The 18,991-nt window shown below is 44.0% G+C and overlaps 1 protein-coding gene across 3 annotated transcripts in view; it reads right to left on the bottom strand.

The window, feature by feature from the left end:
* Nucleotides 1–18,991, bottom strand: part of TGFA (transforming growth factor alpha) — a 104,157-nt gene that overhangs the window by 49,828 nt on the left and 35,338 nt on the right. The gene's annotated exons all lie outside the window — the stretch shown is intronic.

Below are 18,991 nucleotides of genomic sequence, written 5' to 3'. Positions count from 1 at the left end.
AAATGGAAAACAAACAAAACAACCCCCAAAGGATAGACCATCAAATGCATCACTGCCATTTATATGTACAACTCCTTTGACCCTCAGCCAGTGACCTGAGTGCTAAATGTTCCATGTGTCCAGTAATGTGGACACAGCCCCTGTCCATCCGTTCCAAAGCAATTCTAAACCTTCCCCAGCACCTCTCACCATCTCAATGCTTGGAGTTTTCCTGATAAATATCTTTCTGCAATGAACATCATCATAGCTAAGTCTTGACGCAAATCAAGACTTGACCCAAGCTTATTTCCTTAGGATAAATTCTTAGAAGTGGTATTTCTGGGTCAATGAGTAAGCAGAGTATTTTAAAACCTTATGATGAATATTACCAAATGGCTCTCATAAAAGTTGTAACAACTTACACACCCAATGATACAAAGCTCCAACCTTATCTACTTTGTACAACAACACTTATTTTTATCTTCACTAATTTGATCAATGAAAATGATATCTTGCATCAATTTGCATTTCTTTGATGACCAGCAAGGCTTATTCTATTTTTATTGACCACAGTTAGTTGTTATCTTGACATAGCTATTCAAATAATTTGCAAGTTCTCTTACTGGTGTGTGAAAATTTTTGTTATTGGTTTCTAAGAGTACTTTGTTAAAGACATGAATCCTCTTTAGGATTCAAATATTGGCAAATATTCCCTGTGGATTTTCTTTACAGTGTATCTTTGTAATGTTCAGAAAATTATAAATTTTATGTGTCTGTTTTCCTTTCTGGTTTTTGTCTTGAATGTTACAATTATTCCTTTTTGTAAGTTATATAAACAGTTATCTATATTTTCTTCGAGAAATTTTATGCTTCCATTTGAAAAATGTTCCAATCAGCTAGAACTTATTTTAGGATGTCATTAAGTTTTCATATCTTTCTTTTTGAATGGTTAGCATACATCCCCAGAAACATTTGTGACATCATCTCTTTCCCTAGAGATGTGAAATGCTACTTTTTATCACATCAACCTGTTACTTGTAATTGGCTCTCTTCTGGAGCTTTCCACAATATATCTATTCTTGTGCCAATGTCACAATGTTTTAATTAGTGCAGCTTTGTATTATTTAGTAATATTTTAATCCCTCAACCTTTTAAATCAACATTCTCTTGTACCTTGACCCATTCTGATCTTGTGGAAAGACTAACTAGAACTGCCTTAATTTTCTAAATAATGGGAAGAACTCACAATTTTATAACATTGTGCTTTCCTATTGAGGTGCAGGTCTCTTTGTTCAGCCAAATAAATTAGCTCAAAAGGAAAGTTTTACAGTATTCTTCAAATAGATTCTTAATACATCTTTTAAAGTTTATTCCTACATAGTTTACAGTCTGTTTTATAACTATTTTGAAGGTGATCTTCCCCAGTATATTCGGTTATTTATAGTTTATAGGAAACCCACTGATTGTTTCTTTTCTTACTTGCACTCTACTGGATACTCATAATATTTCTAATAGGCATTCTGGTGGTTTATGTGTGTGTTTCCAGGTATATAATTATATATTTTGTAAAACAGTAATTTATCTCCTTTCGAACCAGTTTGCTGAGCATCCTTTGTCAGTCTTCTAGTCTCAGAAGTGTGGCTGCTGCAGAGATCTCAGCGACACTGCAAAGCTGCCGCTACACCCACATGTATTAACCTCTGAAGCTCCTGCCACTGGGGGAAGAGTGTTTTTACTGGAGCACTACCAATGTCGTCTGGAGCCTGGCCCACTTTCCAAGGGCTGCCATAGTTATTTTTATTGTTTTGTTTTCCAAAAACTAGACTTTGAGATGTACATTACTTCTCAAATAAGAATCATCTATAATCCTCATGCTCAAGATGTCTACAACTCCCTCCAAAATATCCTTCTCCTGGAGCACTTCTTTGTTACCACCAAGTCCTTTTGCACAAAGTAGTGGGAAATGATCTGGACAGAAGACCACAGACAAAAAGTTTTGAGCCTCAAGAATAAACAAAATATGTCCTACTAATAAATCTGTGAAGTTGCAGATAAGGCACAAACTTAAGACTGAACTATAACCTCAGACCTGACTCTGGCAGGAACTTGTGCAGGCAGGTAGACTGAGACCAAGTCTCAGCTCTTTGTTACTGATTCTGACCTTGGGCAAGTCCCTGAAACCCTCTGGGCCTCAGTTTCCCCATGCATCAACAGTGAATGTTATAAAGATGCAACGGTGATATAAAGCACTGGGTATGGTACTTAGTATTGGTTTACTCCTTCCTGTCTCCCTCCCTCCCTTTCTTCCTTCCCTCACATACCAAGTGTCTTCTATGTGCCAAATGCTGTGCTGGGCACTGGAGATGCATGAAAGAACTGGACAGACAAGACCCCTGCCCTCCAGGAACTTAGGTCTGCCGGGTGGAAGGCACGCAAATGATAAGTAAACAAACACATGAAATCATTACAGACAGCAGCGAGTGCTATGCAGGAAATGAACCGAGGTGTGAAGGAGCCCTGCTATGGGAGGTCACCATTCAAGGAAGACCACTCTGAGAAGGGGAAGCAGATCTGAGACCCAAAGGACACAAATGAGCCAGTCACGGGAAAACTGGGCAAAGAGAATCCCGGGCAGGAGGAAGAGCAAATACAAAAGCCTTGAGACAGAGAAGGTCCAACACATCTGAGAAAATGAAAGGAGGCCAGAGAGATGGAGCAGAGAGGACGAGGACAGAGGTGAGCTGCGCTGGAGAGGGAGGCGGGGGCTGCATGCGAGGGGGCCCTGCAGGGCAAGAGCAGGTTTGGTCTTACTCTGAGAACACGTTGCAATTGCTGCTGTTGTTCTTGCAACTGATGCTGACATAGCGTCATAGTGGAGATAGCGCGTTGGGTTGCAGTTTAATCCAGAAACTCAAATACATGCCACTCTCTCCTTTGCAAGAAAGTACATCACAGAGATCTTACCTAAGGAGGCTCATTTTAAGATTGCTAAGCATTTATGTTTAATTCAATGAATCGCCAATGTCTATACTAGCCCTAACATGGTACGCACAGCAATGAAAACACCTGTTGCCCCTACTCAGTGGGAGGCACTGGAGACAAGGAAAAGCTGCACCTGTGGTCCCTGCTGATGAGGAACTGAGCTCCTTGAGCATCTTTTCCTTTGGATGCATTGCATTCTAGCCCTTCCAACTTCTATTCAGAACCAATAGTGGAGAGAAGGCTCAGGCTGATGGGTAGGAAGGAAGAAAGTGGCCAACAGCTTTTGGAAAGATTAGGGGGCCTATAATCTGATGCTTGACTTAGAACGTCCACTGCCAAGGACCTCGGCTGTATCAGTGTTCCCAGTAAGAATCATTCAGAAAGATCTATATCACAGATGTCCAGGCTAAGGGATTCTTTTGACTCTTTTATATCAAACACACAAATCTGTATTTTCATAAACTGTACTGCATTTCTTTCCTGCGAGGTACTCTTGCATTGTTCTGCCTTAAAAATTGTTAGATACGAGAGGAAAAATAATTAAAAACAGCTTATTTCAGCATTAACTCATAGCTCTGTCAATGGAAGAAAGTTGATGCGGTATTTTTATAACCAAAAAAAACTGACTTCTGAGGCAATTTCTAGCTTACAGAATGGTTATATTTCAAGAGCTTGCTTGCAAATCAAAGCTCTTGAAATAAAATATTCCAAAGAGCGAGCGAGAGTGCTGGACCAGCTCACAGGAGCCGGTCTTACCTGTCATATACTTTCCTCTTAAACAGAGTGCTGTGGAATCTGCCATTGCCAACACCACTATGGGAAAATGCCTTGGGTACACATTTGCTGAGAATATGGACTCCCTACGCTGCTCAACCTGTCAGAAAGCAGGAAGGGACCTCTCCCAGGGCCGGGGGCTCACTGTCTGTCCTGGCATGGGACTGGAGTGTCAGAGGGGAATGGGCTACGGGAAGAGGTTGGAGATAGGGCTGTAGGGGATTAGAAGTATAAGGCTCAGGTCTCAGGTGGAAGGGAGAGTGAGTGGAACAGGACCTGGGAAAGGCGATGGCAGAATCACAGCCCTAGGCTAAGGGTGCTGGAAGAGGCTAGGGAGAGGACAATAGAGGCAGGGAAGGTGGTTTTTTTTTTTTTTGAGGAAGATTAGCCCTGAGCTAACTGCCGCCAATCCTCCTCTTTTTGCTGAGGAAGACTGGCCCTGAGCTAACATCCGTGCCCATCTTCCTCTACTTTATATGTGGGACGCCTACCACAGCATGGTTTACCAAGAAGTGCCGTGTCCGCACCCGGGATCCGAACCAGCAAACCCTGGGCCACCAAAGCGAAACTGGCAAGCTTAACTGCTGCGCCACCAGGCCGGCCCCAGGGAAGGGGTTTTTGTCCTCTTTTTTTCTCCCCTTCATCCCCAAGATAAGCAGAGGTGAGGGAGAAGGGACCACCCACTTAACTGACTATAAAGGAGGCAGGTGCAAAGGTGTGGAGGATGCTCTCCTTCCTCCCTGGTTCTGTGTGGGAGAGGAAGGTTAATGGCATGCATACAAAGGGGAGCGCACAAATCCAGTTTATACAAAAGTCCACCCCACTGGTGTATAATAACAGCCAATATTTGTTCAATGCCGCAGCTGACAAATACCTTCACATTCGTTTGATCTTCACTGGCATTGACAGATATACAAACCAAGGCTCAGGCAGTATCAGTCAGGATTCAAGGCCCTTGCTCTTTTCCCTACACTTGTGGTTTTCTACCCTGGTCGTGCACCAGAATCCCCTGGGGAGATGCATACTGATGACTGGACCTCATCCCAGCCCCTGTGAATTAGGACCTCGCGGGGCAGGGCATCAGTGTTTTTTCGTTTGTTTATAGATTGGCACCTGAGCTAACAATTGTTGCCAATCTTTTTGTTTCTTTCCTGCTTTTCCCCCCCAAATACCCCCAGTACATAGTTATATATATATTTTAGTTGTGGGTCCTTCTAGTTGTGTCCTGTGGGATGCTGCTTGAACATGGCCTAATGAGTGGTGCTGTGTCCGCGCCCAGGATCTGAACCAGCGAAACACTGGGCCACTGAAGCAGAGCAGGAGAACTTAACCACTCGGCCACGGGGCTGGCCCCAGGGCATCAGTTTTTAAAACTCCCCAGGTAATTCTAATGTACAGCCAAGGTTGAGAACTCCTGTCCTACCCAACGGTCCTCAAACTTTAGTATGAACATGGATCGCCAAGGAAGTTAAAAATGTATATTCTCAGGCCCCACCTGAGAGATGTGCATTTGGCTTGTGTATCAATATGTGTACTTCTAGGCCCACAGGATGCTTGGTCTTCCCCCACTCTTGAAGTTTCGGATGGTAATATGAGTTGTGTCAGGCAACCAAATATGAGCACTAAAAACTGAGACATTTCTGGGCGGAAGTGTCCCACTGCCAGCACTAGACCTTACATCCCACTTGCTGACATGGCGTATAACCTGAACCATCAGCTTCCCTGGGGAGTCACTCAACGGCCCACTGTGGACTGAGTGAGAATTAAACTTTTGCTATTAAGGCAATGAAATTTTGTTCCTGTAGCATAAGCTAACATCTGAATGAATCTGTTAGTCTGGAGTGAAGCCTGGGAATCAATTTTTACAAGCATTCTAGGTGATTCTTATGCTAGCAGCCTATGGCCTCCACTTTAGATGCAAGCCCAATACTATGTTAACTTTCTGTGTTTCCTTTCTCGATATAGAAATTGGTGAGCTACAGAGAGTTAGGTTCATTAATTCATCCCCCTTTACTGTGCATCTATTGTGTGAGGCAGTGAGCTAAGGGCATCTTACATAGAGGTGACCAGGACACCGTCCCCTCGTCCTCAAGGAGCTTACCGTGAGAGAAGAGACAGCAGGGGGGACAAAACAAATATTTCAAAGACAAGGGGATGGATTATAAGAGGGGCAAATTAATTTTTCTCAAAGATGGTCAGAGAAGCTTTCTGAAGGAGACATGCGACCTGGATCTTCGAGGAGAAGTCAACATTCCCTAAGCGGAACACTGTCACAGGTACAAAGGCACAAGAAAGCACTAGACAGTTGCGCTGGAGCACACCATTGGGATGAGACTGAGGAGAGATGACCCAAGAGGCTGGGATTTAGGGAGAGACCCAGGAGGGAGGGAAGTGATGGGCGTGGCAACAGGTGTGCTGCGAAGTTCTAGCGCCGTGCTGTCCAGCAGAAGTAAGTGTGAGCCACACGGGTGATTTTACATTGGCTAGGAGTCGCCTTTAGGGGGAAAAAAGGTGAAATTGATTTGAATAATATATTTTATTTAACCCAATACAGTCAAAATAGTGTCATTTCAATGAATGACCAATATAAATATTTATTAAGATATCGATCATTCTTCTGTTTTATATACTAAGTCTTCAAAATCTGGTGTATACTGTATATTTTTAACACATCTCATTTTGGACTAGCCACACATCTAGTGCTCCATAGACAGATTTAGCTGGTGTATTGGACAGTGCGGTTCTAGACAGCTGCCAGAGGCTTCCAAAGACAGAGTCCTTTCGAGGAAGACACATATGCAAGTGGCCTGAGCATTGGGCACTCATTCACTTAACATGAACTGAGCATCCTCCATGTGCCAGACTTTCACTTATATAAGTCTTCGAACACCAATAAAAATACTCTGATACTTAAAAGTACTGACATTGTCAAAGCTTTCTCCCCAAACAAGATCCTGGTTCGGGGGATTATATTTACTCACAAAGTTATGCTACTTAAGTCAAGTTTAAAAAAATCAGTCAACCTGTAGTTTTAATGGCCAAAATGTACCTTTGGAGAATTCCTTTGGCTTAATTAGCCAGTATGACACTTTACAAGAGTAGCTATTTGGACAGCTTTCTGCAGTACCAACACTCTTTACCAAGGTCAGTAATTTTAACTTGAAATGTGACCAGTAGGGAGCAAAGCCAGCTCAGCAGAGCTCTTCCCTCAAGCAGAGTAAAAACAGGCTGGCTGGGCCTCCTCCACTGTATCCAAATCAGAGAGGCCCTTTGTCCTCCTAGAGAAGCCAACTGTGGCCATAATTGGCACAAGACACACCAAGGCGAACACTGGTAGCAGGGGGCCTAGCCTTTTCACCGTATTGCAGGATCCTCAACAAATATTAAATTTAACTTGTTGAGAATTGGTCTGGAGGCTGTATCCTTTTCCATGGTTCACAGATGAGAGGTCCTGGATACTAACTCAGGATGCTCCAAACACACATTTTCAAGCCTCCTGTCATTGCTGACGCTGATTCCCAAGCTGGGAAGGCCTTCCATGGTGGTGGAACACAGATTAGAAATTCGCTTTTCTAGGGCACCTTCTTCAGTCCCCTCAGGCAGAGGACAGCCTGCACCTGGCCCTTCCTGGCACTGATTTATTTATAACTCTGGTGAGCAGTCATTTAAGTCAAGTAATGGTTTAGGTTTATAGTTCTAGTCCTCACCCCCACCACTTAAAGGGCCCTGAGGGCACGGGTTGTCCCTTGTCCATCTCTGATGCCCAGCACAGCCCCCTGCAGCAAGCCCTCACATTCAATCATAAGAATAAAAAAAAAGTCAACTTAAATTGGGCCAAAGATCCCTTCAGCATAATATCCTCTTTCTCAAGGGTACCAGAGAACTTTCCCTTTTTTCTTTTTCTGAAAAGATATGGTTTTCTTCCATTTTGTCACTGGATGGTTAATCCTAAGAGCGATTTAATCCCAGTAGCTCTAGCTCTTCAATTAGTACACTCTCAGTTTAACTACCTAATTATTTCCCCATTGGTATATACTTCGAACCTGTACTCACGCTTAGAGGGTCAAACCATTAGAATAAAAGAGACATTAGGAGTGAACCTTTCTCATGTAAATCGCTATAAATAGCCCCCACAGCATCAACCTCTCCCTGAACCCTTCACAGGAGTGAGAGCAACCCGTTCGTACTTTATTTTAAACAACAGTGTCGAAGGGCTCCGTGTAGTGAGCAAGGATGTGAAGTCCTGGAGCAAGTGACTGTGCTGCTCTCGCCTCTGTGCTCCTGTGACACGTGCCGGGCATCTGGCACAGGGAGCTGAGACTTTCCTTCATCTTCCTCTTCTGCCCCTGGTGCCTCGGTTTCTCTGGCCTTGAGCCTTTCCATATGGTGGTTCTCTCTGGTTTCTCCATGTTCCTCCTGAATCTCATTGCTCAGAATAGAGCACACATCACATCTCCTGTAACTGCCACTGAAGGGGCAGACTGGGTTTCCTCTGCTTTGGGTACCATAATATTAAAATGAAGCTTAATTTTTGGCACCATCTAGTAGCAGGTTCCACAACACCACTTCCCAACAGGCAGAGTGGGGCTTCCTCTGACCCTTTCTTTGAGTTTCAAGGGCACGTCCTTGAAAGACAAGTTATGTGTCTTCCCCCGCCATGGCCCCTTATGACTTGAAACTCTAATCACATCCCTGCCACCAACTGGCTCAGGCCACCTGGGTGTTTCCAGTACCATTGCTCACACATGTGTTATTGCTTTCTCATGCCCTATCTTTGCAAATCTAGATGAAAAGATTATTGATATAACAAATACTTACAGAGAACTTACCATGACCTGGCACTGTTCAAGCGCTCTACATATGTCATCTCATTTAATCCTCACAATGACCGTATGAGATTGGCTCTGCTGTTATCTCCACTTTACAGATGGGGAAACTGAGGCACAGAGTAGTTAAGAAGCTTGCCCAAGGTCACAGTCCCCAAGAGGCATAGTTAAGATTTGAACCCAGGCCATCTGGCTCTAGACTCTAGTCATTGTTGCTATCAGATTCTAATGACTTTTATTTTTAGGCACCTTTCCATCAAGCTAAACTTAAATAGATGAAAAAAGCCTAATTCCCTCACCTGCTAATGAGAAGCTGAAATCAAGTAAAGCATATGCTCTAAGAATAACGTGAGAATTTCTAACCTAGAAACCACCCCCACTGGATATACCCCCGAGGCAGCTAGCAAACGGGGACACCGCATGTAATAAAGTGAAAGAGTGGAAAGACCACGTTTTCATCCACACGGACTTTGTGATCTTGGAGTCCTATAGGTTTAACCCCCTGTGCTTCATGAGCCTAGTAACACTGCCATTTTACATTAATCTATGAAAAGATTGTTTTAGGAAGCACCTGTGATTAGATCTATGCAAAACATTTCAATAATAATAATAATCCATAGAGCTCAGAACAAAGTCCATGCATGGTCCTCCTCAGCTGGCTACTGCTTTCTCCAGCCTCACCTCCACACCCTACGAGTATGTCCTCTTCCCCAAAGTCTGCCTGCCTACCTCCATCTCAGCCTCCAAACTCAGTTCAAAAGTCACTTCCTTTGAGAAGCCTTCCCTGATGCGTCCCAAAGAACAAGTTTGGGTTCTCTCTCCCCGTCCCATGGCACCTTGTGCAGCCACCTGACAGCACATGTGCCACACAAGAGTGTGATTATTAGCTAGACAGTTCTGCCCCGAGATGGTGAGATTTTCAAGGGCAGGAGTGATGTCTTGGTTGTTCCCCTGGTATTCAGCACATCATAGGAACTGAGTCAGTCTTTGTGGAATAGAGGAATAAATGTGTAAAGGAAGATTCCACAGTTTTGTGTTAAGGAGAACATAAAACTAAATAAAAGCTGACATACACACATACATGCACACACACGAATGCTCACACACGCACGTGCTTATACATGCACACACACATACACACCCATACTTTGCTTGAAGATGTATATCCAACTTTCAGTGGAATGGAGGATTTAAAAACCCAGAAAGTAGTACCCAATCTATCTTGGGAAGGGGAAAAAAAGAGAATCACAGAGTTAATGCAAAGTGTTTGTAAATCTCCCCTCGAACAATATCTGTGGTCTGAATGAGATATATGTGTGTCTCTGCGTGTATTTAGTGGTGAAGTGTTTAGAACTCTGCAGTTACCTGGGTTCAAACCCCAGCTCTGTCACTTTCTAACTATGCGATCTTGGGCAAATTACTCAACTTCTCTGTGCCTCAGTTTGTCAACTGTAAAATGGGGCTAATAATAGCACCTTCTTCTTAGACTTGCAGGAATTGAGTGAGGAGATACAGAACAGTAGCCAGCATACAGTGTGAGTTCTAGAATTGTTAGCTCATATTATTACTGTGCGAATTCTACTGAGATCAATAAAATACAAATTTATTTTAAAGTGTTACTGAGTTCTCATAGCAGCTTTTGCATATTAACTAATTTAATGTAATTTAATACTAAAGGCACAGCAACTATCACACACTTTTCATGTTCAAATTGAGTCTTTATCCTGAAAAAGGTTGGGAAGTACTGACTTAGGGTTACATCCTTGGGCAACTGCCTCCAGTGACAACTACAATCTGGTATCATTCGGTCAGGTATGTATCGAGGTTTCTGGAGCCTTTCTCTGTGGTGGGCTGTGTTTATTTAACAGGTTATCAGGTGGAAAGCCAGCTAGACACAGGACTTTATAGGGGCTCCCAGAGACTGTTACATGATTCCTGATTATATTTCCATGCATCATGCCTCAGGGCATCAGGAGATTCATTTGTGACAGGCTGCACTGCAAGACCTAACACCTTCCAGTTTCAAGATCTCAAAAATGCCTTCTTAGCCCTGCATAAGGCAGGAGACACGCTCATTTATCCCAAGCCCCTAAAAGTCAGACTGAAAAAAGACCCAGAGAAAGAGATTCCTAGTCAGGCTGCTACGAGACAACTAGGAAGAAAAGCATTCTCCTTCTGAACCCAAGGCTACACGGCACCAGCGTGCAAGTGGGATTTTTTTGAGGCCCCCCAGTCTGTTTCATCTTATCTGTTTCCCCCTTGTTTAGTGCTAGCATGTTTTGGTATTTAAGAAATATTTTTAGCCAATGCAACCTGGTGAAAAAATGGCCAGATATGTGCAATCATCTTCCATTACACATTCTGATAAGGGAGTAGGGCTATAACTTTCAGGGCAGGAAACTAAGAGAGATACATAATGAATCTGTAAATCAAATGGTTGCTGAGCCTGCTCAGGAGGACACCTGAGCCTGGCTGGATTAAAATATCTACAGGTCCTTCATTAGCAAATACCCAGACACTCCAGGCTGTTCCCCAAACTCAGGAGCTGGAGGTCTGGGCTCCGGCTCTCAGAATACAAAGCTGACGCTTTACCCAAAAGCCACCGTGTTCATCATTTCATCACAGCAAGGCTGCAAGGTGATGGCTCAAGTTCCAAGGCTTTTTATTCTCCTTCCCAAGCTCCTGGGTGAATGCGAGAAAGTCAGTCCTGGAACACAAACAGCTCACAGACTCCCGGGAACCAGTACTGTCCAGCTGAGGATGAGCAAGAGCTCCAGGGACGGGGAAGTGCTACTGCCTTCAGGAGAATGCACCTCAGCCTATAAGGACGGGTACCACTGAGCTTCTTCCCGTCGGGCCTCAGCAAAACGCAGCTGAGGACCAAAAGTGCAGATTTCTGGGTCACATTCTGACAGGGGCCCAGGAATCTGCATTTTAACACACTCAGTAGGATGACTCTTAACTACACTCAAGTGTGAAAAACACTGCCTTAGGACTTAACTCCGGGAGATAAAACCAGCATAAAGATACAGGTCTTGCTTCACGATATATGCATCCTCAACAACATAGTAAGAGCAGCAGCAGCTCACACTTAGAGTTTCTCCCGTGTGAGCACAGCTCCAGATGCTTTACATACAACCTCTTAATCCTCACAATGACCCTATGAGGAGGTAGTATTATTACTCTCATTTTATACGTAAGGAAGATGAGGCACAGAGAGGTTAAGTGATTTGCTAAGGTCTCAGCTAGTAAGTGGCAGAGGTGGAATTTGAACTCAGTCTGTCTAGTTCCAGAGTCTTCTCATTCTAGAGACTGAACCTAGAGCTGGGGGCCCAGAAAGACACAACCTCTCTGTTGAAACCTAGAGGTATCACATACTTAAAATTTCTGCAAAGTGGATCAAGATGTAGGAGCCAAATGATCACTGAAGAAGAGTCTGGATGAACATCCCCAGAACTCTGAAGTGAAGTGGCAATTGTTCTCTTGGGGCCAACCTCTCCAGAAAGCAAGGTCCCTGGAGGGCCTGCTGTGCAGGGGAGCGAGGTGCAGGCACCAAGCTGCAGGGACGAGGGCAGCTCTCATGCAGGCCAGTGTGGCAGGTCCCCACACTCCAGTAACAGTGGCAGTGCCTGAGCCTCAGTGACAGCTGCAGTCGCTGGACAGCAAGACCGAGACAACCGGCACTCAACCCATGCTGGCAGGACAGCAGCACCGCCTTTCCTTTCTTTTTAAAAAGGTAGCCTCTTTTATTTCTGATTATAGCATTAAAACACACTCACTGCAGACATGGTAGAAAAACAAGAAAGCAGGAAAGAAATTAAAATCATCTATATTCCCATTAACCAGAGATAATTAATTAACGTTAATACTATATGATGCTTGCCCTTTATTTTTGTATCTGTGTGTATAATTTGTAAAATTGAGATATATCATTCAATTTTATATACTACTTTTTCTATTTATACATCATGTGCATTTTCCGATATCATTAAATAGTCTTCATCAACATGATTTTAAAGGACTATTAATGCAGCCCATCTGTCTACCTGTTCCATTTCTCTCTTGCTGATATTTAAATTGGCTCTGTTTCACTATAATGGATAATAATCTAACATCTCTGATTATTTTTGTAAAATAGATGCCTAAAAGTGAAATTGCTGGGTCACAGGACACGGACAACTGTTAAGATTCTTGCTTACTCATACTAAGGAGTTAAGATCCCCGTTAATACTAAGTTATTTCCCAGAAAACCAACATCTGCATTCGTTACAATATATGTAGCTGTCTCACTTCACACACACTAGCATTCAGCATGGACATTCTCAAAAGCAGGCCGATCTGATAACCTAAAATATGGCATTATGTCAACCTTTCCTAGGGAAGAATAAGGTCCTTGAGAAAAGAGCCTTTGTCTGTTGTGATCAGGGCCTGGCACATAGTAAGTGCTCAAGAAATATCTGTTGATCAAATGAACGATTCAAAAAATCAGCGGTGACTTGGAATGCTGATCTGCACTCCTCCAGGTCTAACCAGGGACTCCGCCATGCACAGGCTACGCTGCTCTCTGGTACCTTCTTACCTGCAGCCTCCCTCGCCAACCCTGCCACAGCTGCTGGGTGACCACCTGACCAGGGAAGACAAACAGTCTGATTCTCTCTCTTGAAGCTCTGAGCCAAGAAGCACAGAGACGGAAGGAGTTACATGAGAACTACCTTCGTGGTAGGCAAAGAGTAAATGACCACCAACTGCCTCAGTCACCTTGGCTCCCGCACTCCCTGGGGCCAGGCTGCTTAGCATTTCCATGGATTCTCAGAGGGCTGATTCCTTAAAATCAACACCCTTTTACTGAGGCTGACGTGTGGTCGAGTTCTGTTCTTGCAACCCAAGGTGGCTGGCAGAGGCGCCCTCTTTGCCAACTTCCCAGATAACCGCAGCCCAGGAGAGTGACCAACCAGATGGAAAACCAGCCCAGCACCAAGGGCCACACTTAGCAAGACACAATTAAACAAAGAGAATAAAAAGTATACGGTTAAACACTATGATTAAAAATGGGAAGTCTGAATGTAGTAGAAACAAACGTTTTCTTCAAAGAATTCCATCTCGGTAGATCACAGCTTTGTCTGTTTAGAGTTACTTTGAGATGTAGAAATCACCAACATTGTCTGCCTGACCCTGTGCTCTCAGATGGCAGGGCTCATGTTTAATTCTCATGTGTATCTCCAGGGCCTAGCACAATGCCTGGTGTAAGGTAGTATTTAACAAATGTGTGCGAAATAAACATTGGAAACTAAAAAGTGGGAGAACAGGAAGGCTTCTACAGGCTTGGATTTTTAAAAACCCCCATGAGTTGTATCACTTACCCTCCTTCTTCAAAGATGGTAGATGCTCTCTTAACTGAGCTCGACCACACCCCTGAATTGCCCAACCCTATCCTCTCTATTCCTTTGCAGAAACATCTAGACCAATGGCCTCAGCACGCAAGGCTCAGTTGGGTGGCCACTCTAGTTTACCAGCCCATTTCTGTTTTTACCAGTTAAGGGGTATATTTACCAAGAGGACATTTGTGTTTGTTCCCAAACCTGTTTATGTCAGTTATACTCATTACTGTATTTACGTAATTTAATTACTTATTATGTACACTAATGAAATGTCTATGCATAAGGAAAGAGCTGTTGTTTCTATTCTAAGTTGAGTGTTTTGAAAAGACTTGATAAAGGTGAGAGGATGAAAAGAACTGTCAAATTAGGAGTGAACAACTATAAAACACGGGGGTGGGTGAGGGGGAGGCACAGGTCTAGAAAAATTTACGGCATTTACTCTGCTGGTGTCTCAGTTCTTACACTGAAGAAAGCAAATCTGGAAATTACACAGGATGCAATACGGGTGCAGCTTATACAAGTAAAATGATGCAGAATGCTAACATATGAAACAAGTAATAACTAAAACAAGAGTATTGTGAGACATTATCTGTCCTTCCTTCGTATAATGAACTCTGAAATTCTCTATTCTAAGTTACTTAATGTCATTTAAAAAAATACTGTTGGTTGTGACCACTAAAGTGATTTTGTGACTCCCTGAAAAGATACTGCCTTAATCCTACTCCTTAATTTTATTGGTGGCAGAGCTGACGTTCAGGGAGATTTAAGAGATCTACTAAAGTCACACAGCTACTGTAGTCAGAATTATGACCCTTGATCCACACCCTATGGTCTGTCAACCACCTCGAGCAACCTTCCTCCTGATCCAGCGTAGTTTCCTTTGCAAAAAGTAGGTGAAATGAGGAACTGAACGACCAGAATCAATCCTAGAGAGGAAAGGAAAGAATCCCTCATTCTCTCCTGAGGCTCCGCGTTCCTCTAAGCATTCTCCAAAGCAAGCAAAGACAGGTGTATGAGCTTTTATGCCCAAACTAAGACATGCCAAGTCTCTTGTGCTATAGACACATATTTGGAACAGTGAACCATGTACCTGGGTAGAACACGTGAGCCTTCTAATTTTAGAATGACTTCAGCTCCACGTGAGAAAACTCCAGACAATGGAACGGGGAAGCAGTTTGCAGTTCTGAAAAGCTTTTGTTAGGTGAGATGAGCAATAAACAGATCCCTTGCTTGCTGGCTGACCCACGTTCTACCTGTTTTCCAAACAAGTACCGTCTTCAAAGTCTTTTCCCTATCATCTGATTCGCCCTCCTCTGTGCACTCCCAGCCCAAACTCACCCTCGAAATGTCCCCACCAAAATCTGACCACCATGTCCCCAAGCACACTGGTTGTGGTGACTTTCCCGTGAATAACACCACTCTGAATTTTCCATGTTCTTTCATCACCGCCTCTGAAAAGTCTCCCAGACACTAAATCAAATACTGCTTCATGCCAGGTGGTTGTCATTGGACACAGGCGAAAGGAAGGAGCAGAAGTTCAGAGGTTTAAAGAGCCACGCTGAGTACCCAGATCGTGCAAGGCAGACAGCTGAGGGAAGTCTGCAGCCTGGCTGCCAGGTGCCTGAGCGAGACCGTCACCACACCCTCCGTCATTAGAGGGAGTCTCATGAAAATATGAGAACCAGATGGGCGGCCTGGGAACGGTGCAACATTTCGGAGGGTTAAGCAAGGAGCCACCCAACAACTTAACCGGGTGCATTCTGTCTCTTTTAAGGGGCATTACAAGGTGCCTTTGAAGATAGGTCATAACTCCTTCCTTGGGAGGGTGTGACAGATGTTCTAAGCTCTCAGTGCTGCCAACCTCACCTTGCTGCCAGCTAATGTTTCTCTGCATGCTTTACAAATTGACAACCAACCAGATAAAATTTTTGTCCTAATCCCCAAACTACTGATGTCACTCCCATAGCAATTATTTTCTAAATCACACACCAAGCAGGCAGCTGAGGTTGCCTTATGACACTACAAGGCTCTCATTATGGATTCTCATGCCGTCTTTTCACCTGTGTGGTGGGCTCTTTGAGGACAAGGACAGAGGACAGCTTCTTTGTATAATTCCAGCAACTAGAATGTTAGAACCTAAACGTAACATAGTATCTGGTTCCAAGAGAATTAAATATATGGCAGTCACACTACCACTTCCCTACCTTGGGTCCATGGCAGCCATCAATTGATCACTGCTGTATTTCCCAACAGCCTGAAGGCAGCCTCATAATCCTTCTCAACAAAGCTTTCCAAGTAGTCTCTACCAATCCATCAGAGTGGTCATGTGAAAAATCTCACAGGCTACTCCTGATTCAAGTCCAACAGATGAGGAAACTAAGATCTAAACAGGAACCAGAGGAATAACTTGCCCAGGGACTTGGCAAAACTGAGACCAGCTGGACCCAAGTGGATGTCTGAGAGGTATCTACTGATGACAATAATGCCACTTTCCTATGCCTATGGCATCATCTACTCTCTACATTTGGGGATCTAAGAGAGAGGAAGATTAGAAGAAACCAATGAAATCTCAACAAGAAAGCCCAAGGAGAACTGTCAAGTAATAAGAACATGGAACTTTTCTCAAAAGGCACAAGAAAGCCAGATGGGATCAGCCCATGATCCTTCAAGCTCACATACCATCCTTGATTGGCATACGGAGTTTGCAATTTTCTCTCTGTGATGCTCCATAAAAATGTTAGTGCTTAATCCTGAGCATGCTTGCAGTCCTTTGTTCCAGAACCATCCTTCAGGAGTGGATCAAACCTTCTTATGTAGACTCTCAGAGTGAAGAGATCTGCATATTTACATCATGGGTAAAGCCCTGTAGCTTCTGTTCTAAAATGACCCATCGTCACATCTAAATGGATAGTTCTGGGATTTAGTAAACGAGCCCACCAATATCCAGAGCTTAAGGGGTTAGGAGGGACTCAGATGTAAAAGTCAGTCACTCATTATATAAATGAGCACATTTTACAAAAACAGTGTTCACCTGAAAGTAAATATAAGTAGAAAGCAAAATATAAGAACATTAAAGGAAATGCAAATAAATTGAAGTGCTATAAAATTGAATGCAGCATCGTCTACCCTCCATATTTAAGGGTCTAACAAAAAAAGAAATACTGTAGCTTTTGTTAGTGTAATGAAACTACGGTTTTGTTTTTAAAAGTCCCTATCTGTTAGACATAAGTAATATTCACAAGTGAGACAGGCTTTGCTTTAAAATAACCCAGCAAAGGGAAAAATCAAAAAGGTGGGAGAATTAGATCAAAGAAAAATTGCAGAGTGATGCTAATTGTCGAAGATGGGTGATGGTATGTGGGAACTGATTTCACTGTTATTTTTCTTCTGCTGTGTATGAAGATTCCTATAGTAAATATCAGCAAATAGTTTTACTTATATTACCCAAGAGTTAAATACATGCATGCTCCAATGCTGGGGTAGTGAGTGTGGCTGGTGAGGGTGGTCCCCAGTTTGAGCTGCACCCACCACAGGATTTCAGCCATGTCTAGGGAGGAAAGATTGGGGGTAGGATGGGGGTGGTCAAGGCCTACCAGGGTCTGAGGAATCTTCTAGGAGACAGGAAGGTCACCCTATAGGAAGAGAAACTTAAACAAGTCTGATTCAGTTGCAAAGCCCTGGTCTTTGGAGGGGTGGCTATGACATGGTCATCACCATCTGGACTTGTCTCCTAGCCTAGCCCTCTCCAGACTCATGTCTGGGTCCAATAGGGCAGGGCAGAGAGTAAGTAAATGTGGAAAGAGCTATTCCATTCACCTCTCTGGGGCATACGTCTCATAGTTCACTAACCCATTAAACCAAGAACAATACAGAGGCCAGACAGGCAGCCCACTTCCCTTCTCCACAGACCACCCACCAAATCTGGGCCCTCAAGGCCCCCTCGACACTAGAAGTTGTGGCATTGTCCCTGCTGTCACTCACTATATTGGGCCACAGAGTGGCACTCAGCCAGTTACAGGGTAATGTGCACCATAGCAGGGCTCAACTACTGTTTTCTGAGCATGCATCATAATGAGGGAGAGCAAACCTAGGCACTTGTTGCTCTCAGAGACATTCTCCCAGAAGCAAGTCCAGCAAGGAGACATGGAACAGAGGTTGGTCACTACTGCAGCAAGGACAGTCATTTTGTGGATCAATGTAGCAGGTCTTCCCATGCCTGCTCAGGAGAGACTGGGAAACCCCTAAGGGCCTAGGAGGAGCCACATGAGGCCCCAGAGGGAATACGCTCAGGTAGCACATCCCCTAGGCGATTCTTGTATGAATGGATGGAGACGGGGAGGAGGGAGTCAAATAACCAGAACATCCCTCCTAAAGAACTGTGGTGTCAGCATTTGCCATCATTGCAACCTGTCACTTGCAAGTAACTCAGGAGAGAACCTGGATCTTCGCCTACAGGTTCTACAGTGAGGACCAGGAGGGGATGAGGATGCACTTGGGGGTAAATGGCTCTTAGGAAGGGGGTCAATTTTGAGAACAGCGTGGGGGAGTCACTAAGCTATCCCGCTCCCCATATGTTCACATCTGAGCCCTCTGTGATGTGGGAGGTAATTAAAAAGTGAAAGAATTGCTTCGTGGAAACCCCGGTAGACCCTGGACCCTACAAACACTGCTTTGGGATGGACACACCCTTCTTTCCCCGGCCCCAACAAAGCGCGACACAGAGGAAGAGAGTCACTTTCTTTTATGTCATCATGGACCACCAAGTGGCTTGGACACCTTAAGGGTTCAAGTACATCAAGGATGACAGCTCTAAGGGGAGACTGTGGGGCCGCAGAAGGGTACCCAGTGGGAGTGGCAGCATCACCTCCGGTGTTTGGAGGGAAATGTCTGCAAGAGGAAAAGAGCAAAGTACCAGGGACACTGTGTGGTTGATTAGAGAATTTATAAATACATAGAAAACATCCACTCCCTTCCCAGGACCTCCCTGAAATAACTGGGGAGATAGAGCAGGGGGCCACTGCAGTAACAGATGGGAGCATATTCCATGTCAAT

This window comes from Equus quagga, chromosome 5 (genome assembly GCF_021613505.1).
Source record: "Equus quagga isolate Etosha38 chromosome 5, UCLA_HA_Equagga_1.0, whole genome shotgun sequence".
NCBI classification, from domain to species: domain Eukaryota; kingdom Metazoa; phylum Chordata; class Mammalia; order Perissodactyla; family Equidae; genus Equus; species Equus quagga.
Note: the sequence above shows the minus strand (reverse complement) of the source record. Positions and strands in the feature narration are given on the sequence as shown.